Source organism: Aulostomus chinensis, chromosome 10 (assembly GCF_037954235.1).
Source record: "Aulostomus chinensis isolate RoL2024-O1b breed Wild chromosome 10, RoL_Achi_v1.0, whole genome shotgun sequence".
Classification (NCBI taxonomy): Eukaryota; Metazoa; Chordata; class Actinopteri; order Syngnathiformes; family Aulostomidae; genus Aulostomus; species Aulostomus chinensis.
In genome coordinates, this window is record NC_141329.1 from 4035130 (window position 1) to 4059996 (window position 24867).

The window sequence follows — 24867 nt, forward strand, 5'->3', positions numbered from 1 at the left end:
TGTGGGCCAAACATACCCAGGCTTTACTTGGGCCAGATGTGGGCCCTATAAGGTGGGCTTGTGGCTGTTTCAAGGACATCATTCGAGGTCAATTGCGAGCCATGAGCCCAAACGTGGGCCACGTTAAAGCCAAACATGACATTCTATCTGGGCTGCATGTTCATATCAGACCTAACAGTACAAGGTGAAATAAGAAAAATATGTTTTCAGGGCCTTTAAATGCAATTGTCACATTTTTGATGTGAGCAAAAAAATGTAACAACTAAAGCAGATTATAAATTTAAACCTCAAACATTTAGTGTATAGCCACTAGAGTGTTTCCCCACTGCAGCTCCTGTCCTGGAACCACTGTTGTGGAGTTCCTCTGGCGACACTGCAGAATGCAAAGCATTTAAACACATAATAGCTCCTCAATAATTAACATAAAATTCCACTGAAAGCATCTAAGCAGGGAACAATGTCTGCAACTCTCCTCATTCATTATCTTAGAGCTAAACAACATGAGCATTAAAATGTCCCTTACGTGTGGTTTGTAAACCAAAACTGCAGCCATTCAGTTTGTCAACAAGTTCAAAGAATCCTGATCATCACGTTGATGTGATGAGGTCATGGCAAGTTGCAATGAGGTCGCTGCGCACATTAATGAAGTTATTGTGCCTTTTAATGAGGTCAGAGCACACAATGATGAAGTCATTAGACATTGTGTCGATGGATAAGTTAATCTCATAAATACACACATGAATTGCTTCCTGTAACACAACAAGGCCACATCCTCTTGATGACTGCAGAGGACGGCTGCAAACTTGATTAATTCTCATGAATGCGTTTCATTTAACAGCAAAGGATATTAGTGTATTAGACGCTGGGAGTCGGTCTGGAGCGTGAACAGGTGGACAATCAGGACAGTCATTTACTGAGCTACCTTATGAGAGTTTGAAGCAAACAGTCGTAAAAAAACAACTTCACACAGCTGTAAGACATGTAGCTCAGAAGTGAAAAGGTTAGTATTTATTCTTGACTCTTTCTCTCTAAGCCAGTATAGCACAATCTCGCGTATTGATTCCATTGACATTTACCATTAACACTGATGAGACATTCACATAAAAAGCGCCCTATTTTCCTTTAATGGCATCAGAAACGCTGCTCTCACTGTGAAGCTTCTAATCCGGCCGACGCCTTTGATGTCTTATTGATTTGATTTAAAACTCTATTAGCTGTCATTTTCAGCGTGACACAAACTCTCTGATTCTAATCCGTCTTCCTTTATTGTTTGGACATAAAGAGTCAAAGCTGAAGCCAAAATGCTTCTTGTGAAGGCGGAGATAAACAACAGAGGAAATTATCCAGTGTCCACCAGCGCTTGGAGAGGTTTACGGAGGAAGACAGAGAATTAAGAAAATAAAAAAAATAAAAAATCGAAAGTATTTTAACACCCAAACACTCTCTCTGCCACAGTCATTTCAGATCGGTGCTAAATTACATGTCAACAAATAAAAAAGAACATAGACCTGTTGAATCCAGTTAAGAATATCTCTCATCTCTGATCCCATTTAATCAGCACTGTCGCGAGAACTTTGAGGTGGTGCAGGAATGATTTGTGGAACACCTGCTTCCTGTGTTTCTGTCGTTTTTTTTTTTGTTTTTGTTTAAATGCCCAAAATTAGGTGTGAGATACTTTAAGGTTTTGTTCAACAGGATAAAATACACCAGTAAATACCAAAAATGGGATTTTTAAGGATTTATTTGTCTGCAAAAGCTTGTTGCTGACAAATGGCTCAATGAGTTTGTTGAGAACTTTAAATGTCACCATGCCAAAAACAAAGAAGATGAAGAGCAAAAATTCTGATGGCGTCATTGAAGCCACACGTCCCTGGTGTGGTTCGTTTAAAGCATCTTGTTAAGTTTTGAACTTGTGCCAATTGTGTTCATGCTCTTAAAGGAATAAAAGTGGTGTTCATGAGTGAAGATTATCTTTCTGAACAAAACGTGTAAGTTCCATATATTTTTCTTTGACACAGGCCTTCTCCCATAATTTGTGTGTGTGTGTGTGTGTGTGTGTGTGTGTGGGCTTCAAGACAGAATATCTTTTGGGTCAATGCAGATCAACCAACATACAAAGCGCAAATATATCTGGGAAATGAATACAAGGTAATCAGCTCCGTCAAAATATGACCTTTCAAAATGAGAATCTGTGATTCCCAAATCTTCAACTTACTCAAGTCAACATAAATCACTGCAAATTAGTGTAACCTCACTATTTTTGTAGTTGACATTTAGAAATGAGTGAAATATTTCATCTTAACTGCTTCGATCTTGTGGCGCCTTCTTTGCAGCACGGCGTACAAAACGCGTAACATAAATCAAGCCAGACCTTTACAAAAGACAACTTCCTCCTGTTTTACCTCTAATAGCGACTTTTCTTTGACACTTAAACCAAAGGCTGCTCATCTCCCCGTCACTTCAGATGCAACTGCATCTCTGAAATCGGAGATGACATTTTGGAACAAAACCTTAGACATCCATCCTCCCCTGTAGTAGAAGTGTCACCTTTGTATGAGAAAACATGACAACACAAAAACAAAAACAAAAAAAAATACAACACAACACTACATTGCTGATTTAAAAATAATAGCCCCTTTTCCCACTGGCCAAAAACCCCCTGCTAACATCTGCTAACATCTGGCTTGTGTCCTCCCTGGGAACAGCTTTAACTGGCATACCATCCTGGGACCAGTGACAGAAGACACGGGTGATTATCAGCTGTGGCTCAGACTGACATTGATAGAAACACTAAACGCAGTCGGGGCTCAACTGCCAAACATCAACCACAGTAGAAATGAAATCTGCAGCCACAAATTCAACGCTCAGAGCAGCGATGCTCAAAAATTGTTCAATCATCCCCGAGTTTGAGCAACAGAAGATAACTAAACAGTTAAAAATACATCAGAAACACTTTTATTGTCCTCCATCCTGCTTCCACTACGCTACCAAAGATTGCACCGAGCCCACGAAGACGCCACGCTCCAGCCTTGTTACGACTGTGACATCAAACTTGTTCTCCCCGCGGTGGAACTGTGCTACTCGGACATCTGTCTCCAATAACTGGTGTCTATAAAAGACAGTACAGATGATAACTTTGTCTCCTGTCACATCTGGGCTTCTATCTCAAACAGCAATTATCGCAGTGAAAACAGCAGGAGTAAAAGCTAAGAACAAGACGATGTAATCCCAGTCTTAAACCTGTAAAGTGCTGGAGGTGTTTATCCGACGTTCCGTGTCCCCTCCCATCTGCTAAGCTCATCTCGCAGAACACCACATTTGCCCACAAGTGTACTTGCACATGACACACAGATGGCAGCCGTGTTCGTGCTCATTTTGAATTTTCTCACATCCCTGTGGAGGTAAAACACCTGAGTCTTCAAGAAGGTGAACAGAGGAGGCAAACACTGAATATTTTATTTGTAACAGACATAAACACTGATTATATAACGTTAATTGTATGATTTTTCTCTTAAATATATTTGTTCTCACCCACTTTTGTATTCCTAAGTGGCATGTAAGTGTTTGTGCTCCTGTCTGCTGTGGTACTACTTCCTCAGCTGCTTGCAAATGTCCGAAGCCGTCTCCCACAATATTGACCAGCGTCTGTTTACGCCACACACGCCACTCGTGACAGCTGCAGCAGCCGCACAGTGTCTCAGGTGTTACGCCGCAGTGGCGTGACAGGACGTCTGGAGCATGGTGAGAAGAAAAGGAACTGAAAATAAGTATCAGGAAAAGAAGAGAGGCATTTTGTTGTTTTTTTAAATTCAAGATATATATTTCAAGAGGGCTTAAAAAGTTTTTAGAGGGGCTTTTGAACGTGGTGGTTTTTGAAGTGCGGCAATTGTTTTGCAACAGTATATTTATTTTTTCCTTTTTTGTTTTTAGCACTTTAAGAGGTTCTTTTTACAAACTTGAGAACCACCTTTAGCTGGCTATTCTCCATTTTGGTGGCCACATATGGTGTCATATCCTGAACACTTTCCTCAAGTGCTAGTCTTATAAAGTGATTGGTCTGAAGTCACATGACCACATAACCAAACTACTTTAGCATATAGTCGATCGACTGCATGGATTGTTTCTACTGGTTGTCTGTTTTTGTCTTCACTGTCACGTCCTCAAACACGTTTCTTGACGACCCTGATGAATACAATTCTTCGTTATACCACAGATGTTGCTGGGCCCTTTTTGAGCCGTTGACTCTTCCTGCATACGTTCATACGTCCATATCATTTATGCAGGTGCCAGCATGACTTAGTTGTGATTTATGAGTCCTCCAACATAATCGGTGACATCATGCTGTGGTCAGAAGAAGAATCCACTTCATGGTGCCAAAAATATTCAAGTCTAACGTTAACGTCGGTGTGAGCAGATCAAAAATGGAGAAAGTGAGTGAGTTCTGCTTTTATTATTATTGTCATTAGTTGCTAGGAAATCAGGACCATAGAATCGACCATGCAGTCCCTCTGGCAGTCGGCGTGCTAGATGAGCTACAATGAGGTGCCAGAAGAGTCTTTTCTCTCCACAAAATGATATTAATTCCCCCCCCCCCCCCATTATATTTGAATTGATGGAACCAAGGGAAAGCAGTAAGAAAAGGGGAGACTGGGGAGAGAAGTCATTGCAGGGAGCTGTGCCTGTGTTCAGCAGCAGCTCTCCTCTCGGTAACCTCTGCTGCCTCCACTACTCCATCTCCATTAAATCTGATCAACTTCATCCGTCCACCTTCCCTCCTCTCTTCCCCAGTCTCACATTTTCATATGGACACCATCTGTGCTCAGTTTCCCTTGTTTATTTCGCACACCACTAATGCGCGGCACAGTTATTTTTTTTGTACTTAAACTCATTGTACTACAAATACGACCAGCATCTCCACAAACTGAAAGATGCTGGTTTAAGAAACCAGTTGCCACTCCATGAACCCAGCATTTAGTCAGTCTCATAATGGATGACTATTTACACCTCTCAAATTCTGTCATTACACTGACTGATGCTATTTTTTCATGCTATTTGAGCTGTGACAATGCTAAAAGGCTAATGTAGCAGGTAAAACCTTTTCCTATGCCATCATATACTTTCTGAGTCAAACACTGCAGAGGAAATGTATTAGTTTCTGCAGGTTTTGGCATCAAACAAAATGGATGGAACCACACTTGCCTGTATGGCATCAATCTGTCCAACAGTTCTCAAGACAATAAACCTCCAGATGGCAAAGGAAAGTTGAATTACCAAAGTTATCAGTATGAATGTTCCATGCTCGTTCATTTTTGAGATGTTTCTCATAATGAGATCAAATTTGGATCTGCTGGGAACGCTAGAGCCAAAGCCAGAGAATCACCATAATTGAAATGTATTCTTGAGGGTCCTTGAATCTCATATATCCTCATCCAGTGATCCATCCAAGTCTGGACTGACAGACTGGATGACTGTCAGCTGCTGCCAGCCACAGAGCTTTCACTCTGTAATTATCTAATAATTTTATTTGACAACTAAACATTTAACATTTGCAGCTGTTTTTAACCCTGGAAATATGGTTTTAAAACTTGAGATGGCGTCAGAAAACGAAAGCTCCATCAACAGGTGTGCAGTGATGACGCGCATATCAATGCAGAGTTGGTTTATTGGTCGGGATTTACAAGCATGAAAATTCACCACGATTAAGGAATAAAAACAGTGGCTGTAGCTGCATAAATGACTCCCTAGTTGAGCGTGCAGAACAACATTGCAGCAGAATGAGAGAGTTAAATGATCCTTTCCAAAAAATGTCTTACCTTTTATCTCATTAAAAAAAGGACAAAAATATTAAGTATGATTGTTGAATGGTTCAATACCTATCTATTTTTAACCATTACAGTGTTAAATAGACATAATCAAAGCCATTGAATAAAGTTGATACATTTAACGGTCCTCTTCAAATCAAGCCTTCATGTGTCGAACATTACCATCACCTGTCTTATTCATGTTTACTTTCAGATTCCAGGGCGCATCCTCCCTGCGTCATGAGGTCATGGATGTTTTGGTTCTTTTGAATCTCACCTCTGCCCTGGTGACCCACCAGGGTGGATGGGACCCTGACCTGTGTCCTAGCAGCATGGATCAGCCCTCTTGACACCTTCTCAGCTGCATCTATGATTCTTTCATCTCTCACCTCAGTCTCCAAGTGTCGTGTACGCACCGCAAAGCTGCTGGCCTGCAAAGCCCCGACCCCCCAGCCTTCACTGGCAGCTCTAAGGAAGACAGGCAGCAATCGCTAGTTTGGCCTCTGCACTGACCAGCTAACATCAACTCATTCCATTGCTTCCCCAATTCACAAGTAAAGAACTTGACTATAAAAGTGTCTCCATAAACACAGCTCCTACTGAGTCAGGATGAATGGGAGTAAAAAATGTTTTTTTTCAAAATTAAGACGCTGTTTAGAAATGAATGTGTTAATTTCATTGCAGGTCCATGAATCAACTCTACTCCAGAGGCAGATCTCACAAGACGCTAGCTACACCAGTAAGTTATGTTGGAGTTACACCTGGATAAAGTTCCCACTTTTTGTAGTGTCCTGCAAACACAAGTGACATGTGTGTGTGTGTGTGTGTGTGTGTGTGTGTGTGTGTGTGTGCTCAGTTAGAGGGGCCCTAAACCAGGTTTTGATTTGGGCCTGACAGGTCCCTTTAGCAGGGTGACAACACCGAAAACTGAGAACGAGTGACTCACTCTCATCATCATCATCGTGTTCAACACTGTGATTTTCTCATCCGGCCCAAACATTTCAATCCGTGACCTTCGTATTCAAACATAAAGCTTTATTTAACTTATTGAAGTGGAAAATAAAACAACATACTTTTTCATCTGGAGCAAAGAAGTACAGGATAACCTATACATGAGTCTGTCACTGTTTGACATGGAGCGCATGCTGGTGTGTGTATCTGTGTGCGTGTGTGTGTGTTTGCCAAGCAAATGTGTGAGCAACATTGCACCAGAGAGAGGAGCTTAGTGGTTATTTACTCTGTAAAAAGCTGTTTGTCATCGCTCCTCCTCGGTCTTGGGAGTCCTGGGGACTGTCTCTCGCTGATGCTTTGTTGAAAGCTCCTTATAAGTTGCAGTGACTGCGAGGGTCTTATCAGGGAGAAACACTGACTCAGCTGACACACAACACTCCTTTTCATTACTGCTGTGTGAGGACAAAAGAGAGCAAAGACGTGACCACTGGAAGATATTGTGAGAGGTAAACACAAAAGAAGAAAAGGTGCCCCAGCGCAGGCAAAAATCCAATCTAACCCATTTCCAAATGCTTTTTAAACCAGGAATGGCTTTCTTCAAGCAACTGCTGCAAAATAAGACTATGAACTTCAGATAAAATTACTGTTCAATGTTCATTGAATTGTGAGTATTAATTAAGATTCATAGCATCTGTGGTCGAAGATGACCCACCGGGTCAATGTGTCGCCCCATCATAAACACAAACATGCACACAAGGTTGTGTCTTCATTATCTCAGAGGACGTTACACTGACTCAAATTAGTCATGGTGACTTGTCCTCATCCTAACTTAAACCACCTCACCCTAAACTTAAAACGAATCCAACAATTTATATTCTGTGGATCTGTTTTTGGCCCATAGCTGTAAAATATCGGAGGAGTCTTTGTCAGACTTCTGTAACGGTGGAAGGACTCCCCATCTACATAGGGGAAAATGTCACGCTTCTGTTTAAGTGGGCGAGGAGTTCCTGCGTGCTTCCTCCACCCGGTGTTAATAGACCTGTAGTCCTCCTCCTAGTCTTGTCCACCCTTTGAGTTCAGGAGGTTCAAGTCATGATTACTTGGATCATGGATAGCAGTAGTAGAGCTTAAAACACCTGAGCAGAGTCTTGTGTGTCCGCTGTGAGAGCTTTTGTTTCCTCATCTTGTCGGTCTTGTTTCTGGAGTTAGACACCGTCTCTGCTTGCAAGTTACATCATTTTGGCTGCTCTATCTCTGCAATTTTGTCTAAAATCAGTCCTTGTTTTCACAGACAGTAAATCATTCATGCATGTTCCTGTCAGGAATGCATTGTGGCAGCAGACGTGGAGCAGGACCTGAGTAAACTGAAGTATTACTGTAAAACAAATGAAGGACTGTCTCATACTACTGTGATAAAATATTTGCAACAGAAACACTGTTGTCCAGCTGCAGCTTTCACTACACAGTAGCAGGAGTTGATTAGACTTGACGTGCCAAGACAGCTTAGTACACGATCGGAATCCTGTCTTGTCTTACGTGAGACTGTAATCCTTTACTCGGAAGACAAGAGTTGAGAAGAGGGGACTGACAAATCAACTCAGAATCAATAGTCCAAACACGACTGTGACATGTTCCCTTAGCTGAACCTTAGCAATCACAAATGCCAACAGGTGGGCAGCCTCAGGCTCCACCCACGCCCATCCAATACCCCCAAATAATGTGAAGGAAGACTTCAGGCAGTCCATCATCTCTGGTCTGAACTAGACCAACTCATCAATGATTTGTATTTTTTCTGATATAAAGAAAATCGTCATGACATTAGGAGATGAGCATGTAGCTCAGTGAAAAGGAGACTGGAGAGCAGGAGGATGAAGCTGGATGGAAGGATGGGTGGATGGGTGGAGGGCATGGACAGACGCACTGACATTTCCCCCCTATTACCATGGTCCACAGAGTGTGTGTTCCCTCTACCCACAGACACAGCGACTGACTTGTGTGTGCACTGATGTGGAAGCTAGACAGGCTGTGAATGGCTACATATTTACAGAGCAACTTAAGGTAACAGGTCACAGGCAAAGTTTCAAAGAAACTTAAACTCTGCCTGAAGCCCAACTTGGATGTCAAAGCTCGCACCAAATCAAGGATGACACTGCACGCTTCAGTACCTCAGATATAATGTGAATGGCAAGTGGCAAGTTAGTCCTTAAACAGTACAAGCACCAGCATTTTATTCCAGTGTTTCAATTTACGGAGCAAAATATCATGTTTGGTGGAATCTAAAGAGTGTATTTATCATAAATGCAGCACTGAAAACCTGCTAAAAAGCTTTAACATCCACATGCACAACAAAAATCCCACTATTGACCTCATTCTGAATAAAACAATATTGGGATTAAGTACTTACAGAGGTTTCTTACAGAATATTCAGTTCATATTCCTATTGACATGCTACAACGCAAAGCCGGACTGACTGAAGACTCGTACCGACATTCCATCCCAACCTTCTATTGTGACCGGCACATTTTGACTCATTTCTTGTCAAAAGTGCAGGGGCTCAGACCCACATTTGTAACACTGACTGGAAGCTATTCAAGGCCCCACAAACAGGTTCAACTGCAGTGTATGTAGCAAAATGCTGCAAAAACACCAGTAGGACCCGTCATAGTGAGCTTAAGCTGCATACAGGAAGGTCCGGAAGGCACTTCAGTTAAACGACTAAAATTAGAATACTGTGTGTCTTAATCTGATTATTGCTCAACCCCATAATGACCTTACTCAGATTAGGATCATTAGACGGCGCTGTTCACGTGACAGAGTATTGCCTTAATCTTGTAATATTATGTTAAGATATTGCTTTTATCGGAGTGACTGAGGTTAAGTGTTTTGAACATTTGTTCCACCTTGTTGTCGGGGAACTGAACTGTTTTAAATATGATGATTTAGTCTTTCCTCCTGATCAGAATTGTCCTCAAACATCTATAAATGATGATGTCATGATGTGACGGCTTCTCTCACCCTATACTAAAACCACTGCTTCCGTCCTCAAAGACCTATTTTCTGTTTTGACAGTGACAGAGTGTAAGAATTTCCTTTCGTCTTTTCTCTATTTGCTGCCCCCCCATACACACACACTCACAGTATAATACTCCAGTCTCTCTTTCCTCTCCCTTCCTGCTGTATTTGCACTGTATTTTTGATAAGCCAGTGTGTGTTTGATTCCACATGCCCACCCTGCCTGTCAATGCACTATATTCAAAAAAGAGATTTCTAAATTGGGATATTGATTTTGTGTCTGCTGTGAAGGGTTTTTATGTAGAGCTTTTTACAGTGATGATTATGCACCCTGAACGTGTATTTTTAAAACTGCAGCGTGTGTGTGTGTGCGTGTGTGTATGTGTGTGTGTGTGTGTGTGTGTGTGTGTGTGTGTGTGTGTGTGTGTGCGTGCGCCCGCACTGTTATTTCTGAAAGCTGAACAGAGATGCTTGAATTTTAGAGGAGTGCATCTGAAGTGTCAGGTGGAGGAAGAGGTTTCTGGTAAATGTGGAAAAAATGTGTTTTTTAATAAATCAAAATTATTCACTTTGACATTTATTCAACAACACAACACAACGGTGTACTGCTATACAAAACAAGACAAGATCGACCCAGTGACTGGACTGCATGTTGTTCCATATCTGAGAGTTGTTCATGTGCCCACAGAGTCATTTCATGGTTGGTCAATGCTCATCTGCAGTCAAAACAGCAAGTCCCCTCTTCTTCTTCTTCTTTGTCTTCTTCTTCACCATCACTGTCCCAGTCACCCTCTATGGACCTAAGCAGTGCATTATGGGTCAAAACACACTCTGGTCAAGCAAGCTGACTTGATGCAACTAGGCAGAGCAGATCAAACATGAATGGAGACTCTGCCACAGTAGTGCATCGCCTCACGTGTATTCAGAGCACAGCTGTAGTGTGCAGTTTAGCTGCAGAAGGAGCGGGTCTGCTACTTGGCTGCTGTCTTGGATCTCCTGCTGCATCGACCCCATACGCCACTTCACAATGAGACTTTTGAACGAGCAGCAGCCAATGAGCAACTCCACAGCTCTACTCCTGACCAATGTGCAAAATGTGATCGGCATCTATGAATGCCGATGATGCTGTGACACTGTGTATTTGGGGCTGGCCCTTCGATCCCACCGGTGAAAAAACACTGGGCTAATAAATAGCATGTGTACATTCCTACAGCAGAAACATGTGATCACATGCTCTCCTGTTGCAATAGTGGCTGTATGTAGATCATCTGATCCCTCTGAACATCAGTGGGGTGTTTTGGAGATCTTGATCTGATCAATACAGATGTCATAGATGTCCAACATATCAATGTTACAAATCGCAGCTGATGTAACGTGTGAAAGATCATAGTACTGCAGTTTGTGTCAGTCACAGCTGTGTATCCATGCTCTCATCTGTCTGAGTTACAATAACTTAATTGTAGGCCAAATCCTTGTGTGTTGCTATGCTTCTTCATCTCCTCACCCACTTGAGCTTCACTCCCGGCCCACTCTCTCTGCAGGGAGGAGGGACAGACACTGCTTAGCTAATGCTCCTGCTGGCTTGGTGTTAGTTCTACTGTCAATTTACACTTGTGGCTGCAAGTCAACTACCAAATGGCCACTATCGAAGATGTGATCAAGTCTCAGCGGGACATCTGCAGAACTTGAAAGGTGGTGACTAAACAGTTGGTCTAGAAAGGACACTGGTGGGACTGGATTTGTCATCATTTAAATCAAGTCAGGTTTCACTTGAAATGAGCGTCAAACTATTACAAATTCATTTGCCAGGAAGCTGCTGAGATTGAAAGAAAATGTAAGATGATGTGGCTCAATCTAGGAAGAGAGATGGGTTTTTTTTGTTTTTCTCACAGCCTTTGCAGTGACGTGTGCACGTTGTTAAAAATGAGAAGCTAATCAACTCATGACTTTCATCTTTGTCATGTTTTCGCTCCCCAGTTTCCCTCAGACATGAGCCAGATGTTTCCTACAAGCTCTTGAAAAACTGATCCCCCTTTAGGAAAACTGATCTCATCAAACTTTTAAAGTATTTTCACCAATGAGAAGATCCCGTCAAGATGAAATGAAACACCGCTCATTCACAACACTCAGCCGTCATCCCGTATCATCGCGTGTACATCTCAGATCAGAATCTATCACCCCTACAAGAAATGAAATTAACCATCAAATTCTGACTTATAGAAAACAAATTCTGATGAATCACTTGCACAATATGATCTTTTCCTTACAATGACAAATGGAAATCTAAAATACAAGGATTTTCACCCGGGCTACACATGCACTCGCTTGCCAGTGAATCCTCCTTTGACGAGGATTATAATCTTCAATTTGAATGAATCTGTGGAGAGGCGGTATTTTCAGGGCCATTTTGGAAGTTGTCATTTGTTTTCTTTTTTCAAATGTGTTTGTTTTTTTCTATAACGACCAATAAAATAAATCAACAACTTTGAGAAGCAGAATCAACAAAACTGGAACTCTCCATTCCCGTTGAAGGGAGGATTTACTACATGACTGACCTCAGAAATACACAGTTAACTCAACAATATCAAGGGCTTGGATTTTGTATTCTTCTTTAACTTCAAATATCAGCGCGGGGTTTTTGTGCAGTTCTACTTCTACCCAACTGTTACTGTTACATTAAGTCAAACACAGAGAACCACATCATGAATTTCTGCTTTGTCTAAATGAGCAGTCACAAATCGTTCATCCGTGATAAACTTTGTCTCCGACAGAATTCTGGTGTGTATTTGTTGAGCAGAATCACACGTAACTGTGCAGGGGAGCTTTCTCTGACCGCAGCAGACGAGCCTTCCCTTAAATCAAACTGGATCGCAGGTCAACGGTTCTGGCAGTGGCTCTGTCTATATACTCATCACTCTAATCTGGTGTTCCTCCTGCAGTTACTCAGCATGAAATGTGATTCTCTGGAAAAGCTGCTTTACAATTATTTTAAACATTTTGAGCCCCTTTCAGTTCATCCTGTCAGGGTACATTTATGTCCATGTCCATCTGTCTGAGTCACCTCAGTTCACCCGGCATGTATGTGTTCTCTCCGTGTCACTATCACTCACCCACACTCACACCCACACCAACACACTGTATGTGTGTGTAGATGGATAGGCGGTTGAGTGTCTCTCTGTCTGACGTGGCCTGTCAGGTGTGGCCATACCCAGTGGGAGAGGACTGAGGTGACTCAGACCGATATGGAAGTCTTGTAGAAAAGGATAAAAGGATGGGGTATGGAGAGAGAGAGACTCTGTGTGTGTGTGTGTGTGTGTGTGTGAGTGAGTGAGTGAGTGAGTGAGTGAGTGAGTGAGTGAGTGAGTGAGTGAGTGAGTGAGAGAGAGAGAGAGAGAGAGAGAGAGAGAGAGAGAGAGAGAGAGAGAGAGAAAAGCGCCTAAGAGCCTCCATTGCAACACAGTCAAATAATCCCTCTGGCCTTTTAATACAAATGCATTTGACACTTGGTTGGGCAGTTTGTGGTGTGTGTGTGTGTGTGTGTGTGTGTGTGTGTGTGTGTGTGTGTGTGTGTGTGTGTGTGTGTGTGTGCCGGTAGGGACGGAAACATAACTTTGGTATTTGGGGCTCTCTGCCTCTCTGTAGGCGCAGCTGTAATTAATGTGTTTTGCTTTGGCGTTTTTGACAAAAAGTGAGCAGGCATCTCTCAGTTGTGTGTGACACTGTATCTACACACACACACACACACACACACACACACATTTTTCTGCAGCGTTGTTTGTGAGAAATAGGTGGGTCTATATTTAGCACAACCTGATGATGTATTCCACTGCTGGTTATGGTCATGGAGCTCAAACAGCACCGATCCATGAGGCACTTAGGAATAAACAAGGCCTTGGCACAATCCTCCAATGAGGGGGGAAAAAATGGATGGAAATAGCAACAGAGACGCATTTCTCTACCTGCCAATTTGACCTCAATTCCATCTCGTTTGTCTGTGTAGGACATGTTTCACCTTCATTTATCAGTTTTCTGTCTCTCGTCCATCTGACACAAATAATTTGTCTTGCATATCTGTCTGACCTGGTTCACTGCAGCTGTGTCTACACCGATAACTGTAAGCCACAGAGTTGTTTTGAGCTTCAACTCTACTTTCACATAACCAATAAATATAAACGTGATTGTATCAGACTGCAACCAGTGTCCCGTACTTATGAGTGTAGATCCAGAGAAGATGCAGCTGCTGCTTGAGGTACATTTCCTTTAAAGTATTAAGAAAAGTTTCATACATAGGGTAGAAAATTTAGCCTGGATTAGTCAGTGCCTGTAGTGCAGCTCACCTTAGTTTAACCCCTCCAGTCCTCTCTGGTATACTTCACCGTGATATTTTTATGCCACAGACTGGAGAAAGTATGTTTTCAAGGTGTCCTTACATCCCATTCTTGTTAACACCGTATCTCAAAAATGTCTTTAATTGCTTGGAATTCAGCTCCAATGTCCACTGGGTCTCAAAGATGGACTGACAAGACTTTGGTGGTCAAAGGTCACTGTGACAGGCACACAAGGCAATGCTGCATTGCTAGTTTGCAAATGTTTAAAATACAGTATATTGAATAGTACAGGAGATAACCAATGCCGGAGCCAAGCCAACAACTGAGACACTAAGTTAGCTTATACGCAAAAACAAAACGTGCTTGAAAAGGTCATTCAGAACAGGTGAACATTTGCACAGTAACACAATACAATAACCAATAGAATAATTTTTGGTGAAAGTTGTTGACGCATCAGCAGTGACAGCAAACTGTCCCTGGTTTTATGCAAGTTGATGAAAAGCAGCAGCTCAGCATGGTATCAGTGTTTTGACAGAGAGGGATCATGAGTTTTTGGATACCACCACTGTTCCCTGAAGGGCAAAGATGGGGTGCAACATTTTTTTTGCCCTTTTCCTGTCCGTCTTGGCTCAGTGAGCAGCAGCTGTTAAATGAGCTGCAGCAAAGCAGAGCCTCCACTTCTGCCAAAGGTCATCAGGAGTTTTGGCACAACTAAAAATGATCAACTCAAGGATGAATCACCCGGCTGAGCTTAAACCGAGTATTTTATCATGCATCTTATCATGTAATCCTAACCAGGAGTATTGATTATAAACTGTCCACACAGACAAGACTATCAGTTTGATCTTAGTCTACAGATCAGATGCTGAATTATCTCTTATCTCTCTGCATTATTACCCCTATCAAACCTTCTTCTCTGACATTTTATACACACAAACCCTTGATGACGCAAACCTTCACTTCCAATTTTCATTTATTCAACTCTGCCTATCGACATCAGCCCAGCCTCCATCCCTCCATGTATTTGTTTTAGCCCTCTTTAATGGTTCCCTGCATTATTTACATCTCAGGCTATTTTTAGACATCCTGAATTATGTACATTGACGTCTAAATGAAGTCTGGAGCGGCTAGGAGGTTCTTGATAGCTTTACTGATGTTTTGTGTTCAGTTTCAGGGAGTGCTGTCAGCTCAGCGTGTTTTTTTTTTTTTTTTTTGCTCTCGACAGATGTGTGAGATGGGGTTTTATATAAATAGTCTGCGTAAATGATTGCGTATGTGCCATGCATATACTTTTATTCACAGCATGTAAATATACGCATGGCAGCCTGATGCCATTCCAGTAATACTATGAGGATCAATTCTCTCAGTGTCCATTAGTGAGGCGGTCTGATCCCTTTGGGATAAGCATGGAACCATATACGAGCACTGTGGCTCTGCATGACGTGAGCTTTCATCCATTTAATCCTGGTTTGCCCCTTGGTCTCTCTCCCTCTTCTGTTTCCACTCACATATCACCACAGTGCTTACCACTCCCTCTAATGCTTATTAAATGCTCTTCCCTGTTAACATTTGAACTTACTCACGAATCCTAACAAAAAAAAACTCAATAAATGAGCAGTTGAGAGAACAAAATCAGCAGCATGAATCACATCACATCTTCTGTGTTCGTAAGCTAATTTAAGTGAACTGAGATGTGCTGGGAAATGTGGCAAAAGTGTCAAAAGCATGAGGTGTCTGCATCTTGTGGCAGTGACAGTTATTACAAACGACTGTTGACACGTGCTCGTGCAGCCCAGGCTCAGTTGTTACTGCTGCAGCGGAGCTACAGAGGTTACATTTTTCTGAGAGTCAAACAACCTCTGCAAAATGGTCATCAGATTTGATCTGAGAGCACTTGGCTGGAGCAGCTGCACGATTAAATAGTTTTCCACATTCAAGTTAGCAGAGGGCTAACCAGAAGTAGCTGCTTCATGTTGTGCATGCTCAGTATGCAGCAGTATCCTGGCAGCCACATACTAAACTCCGTTAACTGTAAAATGAGACTTACCTGGCGGTGATGGGCTCAGCGAGAACTGTGTGAACTCTTTTATAGGAAATATGATTAGCACTATAGCTTCAGTCATTTGCATGGTTTGGCCTCTGCAAAGCACAAAACTATTTTCTGAAAGCATTTTTTTTTAATTAAAGTTTAGAAGATGCTCACGTCTCATTTTTCAAGTGTTAATTTAAACTGGAGGAATGCACTCAGCAGTTTTAGTTCTGCAAGTTAGAATCAAGTACAATGCAACTACAGTACTTAAAATAATAATAAACAATATTAACAATAATAATAACCTGCGGTCCAAGTAACAGAACTTATAGCCTTATACTGTGGTGTAATGTAAAACATTTAAGAAGAATAAAGACAAACCACATTTAATCAAAATAGTTGCACAAAGTTCACCTGGATTATTTACTTGTCAAATATTTTGATTTGCAAAGTGCTGAGGTGGTTCAATTCAAAGTGCAGCCCAAAGGAATTAATTTAACCTCAGTAACCTTTGACAACATCTTGGGAAGTCCGAATCTCTAAAGCTTAAACGAGCTGGATACCACATCAAATGAAATCACCAAGCATCATACTGGCTGAGTGAGTGAAGGGAGGACGTGTCCTTCGAGAATGTGTGTGGATAATGAGCGACATTAGCTGAGAGACATAAAGACGGGAAGCAACAGACGACATTCACTTTTTAGCGTGACAGAAAGCAGCTCATCAAAACCTAACGGCTCAAATTAATCGGCACTAATGAGTAATATCAGGTAACAGCCTGCTGAGGGAGGGGGGAGAGAGAAAGGCAAAACTAAGTTCCAGAGTCAATTAATCCAAAAGTCGAGATGAATAAGTGCTATTGTTACATAAACGAGGGCATACATGTGCAGCTAACCATTAGCAAATTAGCCTTAGCAGCAACAGTAAAGTCCTTGTTTTCATCCCCAACTCTACCAAAAGCTCTGCCTCTGTTTTTCCGTATCCTTGTCAAAGAGATTAATTGATTACATACTGCAGATTTGGCTCGTTAGCGGGCTACTTGCCCACCCATATGAGGTTAATGAGCTCTGTCGTATGTGTGTGTGTGCATGTGTGTGATGAAGGGGGCTCATCCAAGAGCTTGTTAATGTCTGTGAAGGCCTGTCTTAATTGCTCCTCGCGCCGTTTGCCCGGTTTCTGCAGCGACATTCTGCTTCATTGACTCAATGGGATTCAGATTTGATGCAGCCTTGACGCTTTAGCTTCTCTCTCTTTCTCTCTCTCTGTCCACATGTGACAACCCCCCAAACACACACACACTCGCACCATATATATATATATATATATATATATATATATATATATATATATATATATATATATCGTTACTCACAATGAGAAATAAAAGTGCTCAAGTTGCAATCATACACATTTGTATAAACATACAAGTAAAACAACTTGGAATGATGACGATTTGAGTAGAAGTAACAAGATACATGATCACTGTAGCATAGTAAAACTATTAAAACCCATACCACAATATGCAAATATTTATCGATGTTTCACCATATGACGGGAAATGTATAGCATGTTTATTTAACTCTGAAAACAACATGTGAACACAGTACTACAGTAATCTGCCAACATGGATCTCCTCGTGTTGGATCTTGCAAAAGTGTAACTGCAGCAAATCAACTCTGGCCAGAAAAAAACCCAGAAAACTGCAATGGCAGGAAGCCCAGGCTTGGATGATCGTCAACATCTAATCAACTGATTTTTAGGCCAGTGGCAACCAGACTGCTGCCAAGGTTGTTGCATGTTTTTTAGACAGACAATTAGACTGCAATGAAACCGTTCCTGTGTTGAGTTACAATGTTTTAAAGCTAAATAAGAAGCCTTTTCTGAGGCATATTCAATTTCTGCATATTTCCAGAGACTGTCTACATGTCACCACCTTTAGGCAAAATGGAGTAAAAAAGTGTTTGTTCCTGTGCATGATCTTGTCTTTGCTTCCGTTGACGTAGTTTTCTGGTAAATCTAACGCTAACTAGTGGTCACAAAGAAGCCTGTGTCTTACCTCAGGAACCTGAAAACAGGTGACCGCCAGCTCCCTCGCAGCATGTCACCCAAAAACCTCACAGAACAGTCAAACACTTAACAAAGATCAACAAAAGAGGGAAATCATTGCTCATGACTTGTGTTGCCATGACGACAATATCCCTCCACTGCTACATCGTGAGAGTTCCCCCTCCCTGATGCTAATACACCTCACCAGACCAGTCCCTCAAACAGCAGCCATTAAAATTAATTAATATGAAACATTTATGTAATCCCTTCATAGGAGGTGTACAGTTCAGAGCATATGGCGAATGATGCAGACTGCCTCTGGAAACCAGTACAATTCTCTTGCGTCCAGTTTCTCCCTGCCTGCATGTTTCGATTGTGAAAGCAGAAATGTGCTTTTGATGGTGTGCACCATACTGTGCCTTGGTCTAGGCTCTGGAGCTCTAATTAGATAGAACACACTCACCGTCGCCTAAAATTGTCACTTAACAGCATTCTAGCTCTGAGCTTCTGATGTGCCACTTGATCAATTTTCTGCGCTGTCAAAAGCGATTAGCCAGTCACAGCCTGTTACATGGATGTCAGGAGACAGAGAGGGATGCTGAAACTATCTCCAAACACAGATCCTACAGGATAGACATGGCCCGCATGGACAGACAGCAACCGAACTGCCAGTAGTGTTTGTCTGATGGGCTCAGCTTTTATGTCTCAGTTGGAGTTTATGTGCACAAAAATAACAGGCTAAATGTTTAGTGTAGGGTTTAACTGTTGCGTCCTCCAAGGAGGTCATGTTTTGGGTAGCGTTTGCCAGTCCGGTTGTCTGTCTGCCAGTCGGATTACACGAAACAGCGAGGCCAACTGATGTGTAGTGAACAGTGAGGAGTAGTAGGGGTCACTTACGGGGCAAAAACCTGGTAGCATCAGAAAATTACATGTTTTTTTTGTTTATTTTTACACTTGGATGTACATGTATAATGATTCAAGCCAATCCATTTTAAATCGGGTCACAAACACGACAAGAACTTGATGGTTTGCCGTTAGCACAGAGTTTTCGCTTACCAGGTTACCATGGTGAGGTGGCCAACTTCACCCTTGAGCAAGAAACTGTTGTAACAACAAACGTCACACATTTAATGAGTCGAAACCTGAAGAAATCCACGAGTTGACTGATGAGTCACAGCTCCACCTGGTGGTAGCAGGAGCCTGGAGTCACTGACATCATTTGATTTAAATCAAAATAATACAGTGCTGCCTTCACGTGATGTGCAGCAACATAATGCTTGTAATCTCCAACATGAAGCTATATTCGCACGACAATGCAGGAAAACTTAATGAGGTTTTTATAAGGTCTCGCTTGTTCTACTAAACAGCCTCACACGCCAACGTGCACGGGTACACGTGAGGGTCTATTCATTGTGGCTTGCAGCTGTAATCAGGGCCTGAACTTGAACGCACCGCGGGCTGAAGGTTCACCTTACTGGATGTGGGTGCTGTCTGAGTGATTTCTAGTTAAAGTTAGGTTCATTACATTTTGTGACAGTTTTGCGTTCGTTAGGATTTAGGCCACTGTGTCTGGGTTTCTCCTGATCCAGGTGAATTCTAAGTGAATGAGCCAGTGAGGAGGAATATGCTCTCACTGAGTGGCTGAGCTGTCTGCCTCTCGCAACATAACTCTCCTGAACTAATCCACTCTACTGTCTGCAAGTGTGTCAGACTTCTCTTTTTTTCTGCACTTTTGTGACAAATAGACTTTTTCCTGCAAGAACATGATCAGGGTGGAGTGCTATACTGCACACTCTCAACTACCGCAGTGGTGTAAAAGCACCTCGTCTAGACTGCAACAAAGATATTAGTTAACGGCTTTGTTTTAGGTCTGATATATTGATTCAGTAGTAAAGAGTACAGTCATGAGAGAGAATGATCACACTACTTAGGTGAATAGATTTTTTTTTCCTCCCACCCGTAATAATGAGAGTGCAACATCATTCTCCTCTGGCTTCGTGTCATATGAGAGGAGAAATACGTCATTGCTGCAAAGTTTTATATGATAAAATGTTATTGGTTCAACAAGACCAGAGAAAAGAGAGAGACACTTTTGGGCGCAAATGTTAGGAAAACACTCAACTCACCAGAATGAACTGGACTTCCATAATTAAAGCCTTGTGTATTGATTTGGACAAAGAAAAGAAAGCATGGCTGCCAAAAGCCCTCCAGCAAACACCATCATGTTCATGTAAGACCGTGACCATTCTTCTTCTTCACATTACCCACCAGGGGGGCACGGAAACCTGTCTCTGCACACCTCATCCTCGGGCTACCCAAAGCCAGACCTGTGGGCCAAAACTGGCCCGCCATACGGTTCTATTTTGCCTGTCAGAAGGGTTTTGTTTAAATAATTTGATCAGATGGCAGAATTACACATTAGGCAGTCTGATTTTGCTGTTGGTCATGCATGTTATTGTGACTTTAAAGTTATTTAACGTTTGAAAAGCTTGATTATTACCTGGTGATCTGATGACCTTTTAGACAGAGAGGCAACCTGCACTTCAAGCCTCATGTTGATGTTTCTATGCATATATTATGTCCTCTCCAATTGCAAATGACATTCTCGTTTGTTTGTGGTGAATTGAAAAACTAAAAACGTACTCAGAAAAAAAGCTAACTTCCAATACTGCATCATCTACGCTTTCCTGAATTCAAATTTGGATGAGGGCTCATCCGCGTGCTTGAACAATACAAAGCTGGATGAAATGTCCCACTCACACAGCGAGTGAGAAGTTTAAACCAAGCCAACGCTGTTTATAGGTTTCCAGAAATAAAAACCCTCCAACACTCAGACATTCTGGTGGGGAAAAAAGTTGAGATGGTCCAAAAATCCCAATTACTAAAACAGGATCCGACAGCTCCATTCATATTGAAACTGTTTGAGCTTTACTGGTCGCTCGACAACCACATACATTTTATTTCAAAATCAATATCAGTAAAACTGTTATTTCCCAGATGAGCCTTGTCATTACACAAACGACAACGCCTGCAATTACCTCATGAGGTGCTTTCGGAGCGATGATTAGAGGCTGCTCCAGTTTTAATCAGACAACACTTTGTTTGTCCGCTCAACCCGAAGAGACGGAGATGATGGATGAAGAATTATTGGAGCATCATCAATAACAGCTAGCTAGATGTTATCCAAGTCTAGGTGATCTAGTCTGGTGTTGTCTTTTGCTTCATTACACAAAATATGTGTTGCACTGAAATAAATAATCATCTTAAGTTGCATCTTGAGTTTGATTTTTTCTAAAGCAGGCCTTATTATCCAGATATGGAGAACTTCCTCTACTCTCTACACAGAAACCTGATTTGATGGTGAGCCATCAGCAGATTCAGCTATTTGTGACTCATTATTCATTCATCAGACTGTTCAGTCTGTCTTATGTAGTTGAATGTGACATTAATGTGAAAGGCAGGGCCTCATTCTAATCAATTACCCCACTAATGCTATTCATAGTCTGTGTTGACGTCACTTGGTGTTGTGAGGAGACAGGCGGCTCATGTCATCACCTCGCTGACGATCAGACGGTTGGATTTACAACCAAACAAGCGTGTCCTGAAATCTAAAATGGGAAAACAGGATGGAGCGTGTGAATTAATGAATGAAACAACCTCTAGACTGAACACCAATCAAGTTCCAAAGCTGTGAAATAACATTTCAAAACTGGAGAAAACTTGAAAAGCATGCAAATAACACAATGAGTTTTAAATAATGAGACCGTGCAAGACTTCTACGAGCAGCTTCTCAAGATTTAGTGATGTAAAAAGTTTCAGAATGTTTCTGACTCCATCATTACTCATAGCTGCATCTGTGAGGAAGCAAACACCTGCAATGCAGTATAACGCTGAAGACTGATTTATTTCTCCACTGGTCCACAAAATCACTGGTGATTGTTTGGAGACTAAAAAGTCAATATTCACCGCAACTACCGTCAATCTAAAATGTCAATCAGCAGAAAATAAATCTGCAGAAGTCAGATGAGTAGCCAACGGCTGAAAAAGTCCCTTGTAAAAACTTTGAAAGCTCATAAAGGCTTCATCCAGTGTTTGATGTCCAGCAGCCAACTGATGGACACGGTGACAAAAAGGGGGTGGGACAGATCCTTGTGGGCCAAATCTAACTGGCTACTATGAGGGTGCCACCCACCACTATCTCAGCCAGTTTTTTGCTCGAAGGCACAAAAACCAATCGATATCCAGCTACGATTTGGGTGTCTATTTTAGAATTCTGCGTTTTAGCGAGCCAAATGTCCTGCAGCCCACCGCTAAAACGCTGCTCTCCTGAGGGGCAGCCCACCTGAGGGTGGAGATTGTCATTAGTCTCCAGGCTGATGCACTTCAGTTTATGCAGTTGGAGAGCAAAACACAGGAACTTGGCTGGATTCTCTCGATGTGGCAACATTTATTAGCCGGCAATTAGCACACAGCTCCATGTCTGGCAGCACTGTTGCAAATGTGTCCGTGGTCATTTTGGTTTCAGACTGCAGCAGCTCACACCCACACTCTCTCTACCACGCGCTCAGTATACTACAAGGCAGCAGCATCAGTGCTGTCTTCACAGTCTCAGTCTGCATTTGCTGCCACCACCCTGAATGTTGTTGTCATCCAGCACCTCAAGCACTCACGCTACCTCCAGCTCTTTCCATACCACAGGATAACAAGTACTGTCATGTTTCACAGTTTACATTTAGAGTTTTGCTCCATGATATGAGCAGAGACCACGAGACAGATAATGTACATGATAGTGATAATAATAAACTGATTCGTCCGCTGAAACAATTTCAGCTTATAAGACAACAGTACTGAGCGGAGCTTCCAGTGGGCTACCTATCTCTTGTGAATTTTGAAACTGTCTCACTTCAGATTAATTATATCTTCTGTAAAATAGTGCACAGTTGCGACTTCACAAGTTTGTGTTTTGCTCATTATTATTGGTCCAGAAATCTTCTGTGGGATGACGAGCAGAGCCGGTGTCCACATTGACGTCACTGTTCATCGGCATCACAAGCAGTCTGGTGTCTTTTTACTCTAATGAGGACACACAGCACTGATATTGTCCAACTCTGGCTCTATAAGTGCTTCAGTGAGTGTATATAAATATATACGCGCGCGCGTGTGTGTGTGTGTGTGTGTGTGTGTGTGTGTGTGACTATGAGAGAGAGAGGAAAAGCAAAAGGAAGCCAGTCAAAGCTGTACATTAGCATTACCCTCTAATCAATAGGCCTCTGCCTCCTGTAGTGAGGTGACTGAAGAACTGATATCACTGATAGCGGTGTCTCCCCTGGATACGTGCCACTCTTGTATCAAAGAACCATGCACAAACACACAAACTCAAAGAAATATTGTCGGATGTACTGATGTCTTGTACTTGCCGGTCCTTTCAATTGAGTGCATTTGAGTTTTTCTTGAAGGGGTTCAGCAGAGTGAGATATTCATTCTCTGTATTGATATTCCAGGCTCACGTGACTCCCTCTGATTCTGCTTGCACATAGACAGCACTAAATCATGTCGACCTGTATTATGCCTGACTGCGTGTGAATATGGGAAATAGTTATGGCTATATTTGTTCCTACTCTGCCTGCATTACATACGCATATGAACGTGTCTGTTCTCAGAGCTCTGTGAGATGTCAAATTTGTCATTTTTAACACACTGATTATCATTTGAGGCCAAAAAAGACAGGAAACTTTCTCAGGACGGAGCAGAAAACAGATTTTTCACCTCACGTCCTCTGACGCAAATTACGCAAGGTCTATACGGATCAAATCCATTTGGTGTCTGGAAATACTGTGTAATTAAATGCTGTAATTAGGGATGGCACAGATGACAGGTTGTAAGATGAAAGGGAAGAAGGGCATTGTGGGTGTATGGGGAGAAAGAGACAGAGAGAAACAGCATGTAGAATGAGTCCAAGAGAGAAAGACAGGAGGACAAAGAGACATCTGAGTGGAGGAAGCATCTGCTGATTATAGTGCTGTCTTCTGTATTTGTCTAAAAGCTCTGGAGCGGTTCAATGTAAATCTCTGTCTATATTTGATAGGTGCTGTATAATTCATGCAACAACAATTCAAACAACACATATATTAGAAAATGAACATATTTATTTATGCGTCCCTCCCTGGGGAGACTCTCACTCTCTCTCTGAACTGTTATCTGAGCCCCATCGATGTAGGCAAGTTGTGGGAAAGGTGACCCTAATGGAAAATCAAAACCCCGCCGCTCTGTGGAAAAAGTGCATCTGACTCCTCAATGCAACGTCAGGCCTTCGTGACTGATGGCTGGATTGCTGGTTAAAATGGTCCCCGTGATAATTGTGTTAAAGGGAACGAGTGATTGAGATAGAGGAGAAATACAGACGCTCAAGTCAACATCATCGTCATGCCGCCGATATCGTGCGTTTTCATGCCCCAGTCTCCGATAACAGCTCATTACACTCAACTCACTTTTGTGTTTCATTAAATATGCATGCTGCAGGACGACGCAACAGACCTCTGCGGATGGAGTCTTCCTCATTTGGCTGATTAGAGTGCTTTACCTTGTCACGGTGAGGCAAGACAATGCAAGTTGTTGACAGAGGCTCATTTGGTTTTACAAACTCATTATTTAATGTTGTTTTTTTTTTTAATTTTGGAGACATGAGTGAAAAAAACTAAAC

At 42.1% G+C, this 24867-nt stretch overlaps 1 protein-coding gene across 4 annotated transcripts in view; it reads right to left on the minus strand.

Moving 5' to 3' along the window:
* sphkap (SPHK1 interactor, AKAP domain containing) overlaps nucleotides 1-24867 on the minus strand; it is a 123349-nt gene that overhangs the window by 50702 nt on the left and 47780 nt on the right. The gene's annotated exons all lie outside the window — the stretch shown is intronic.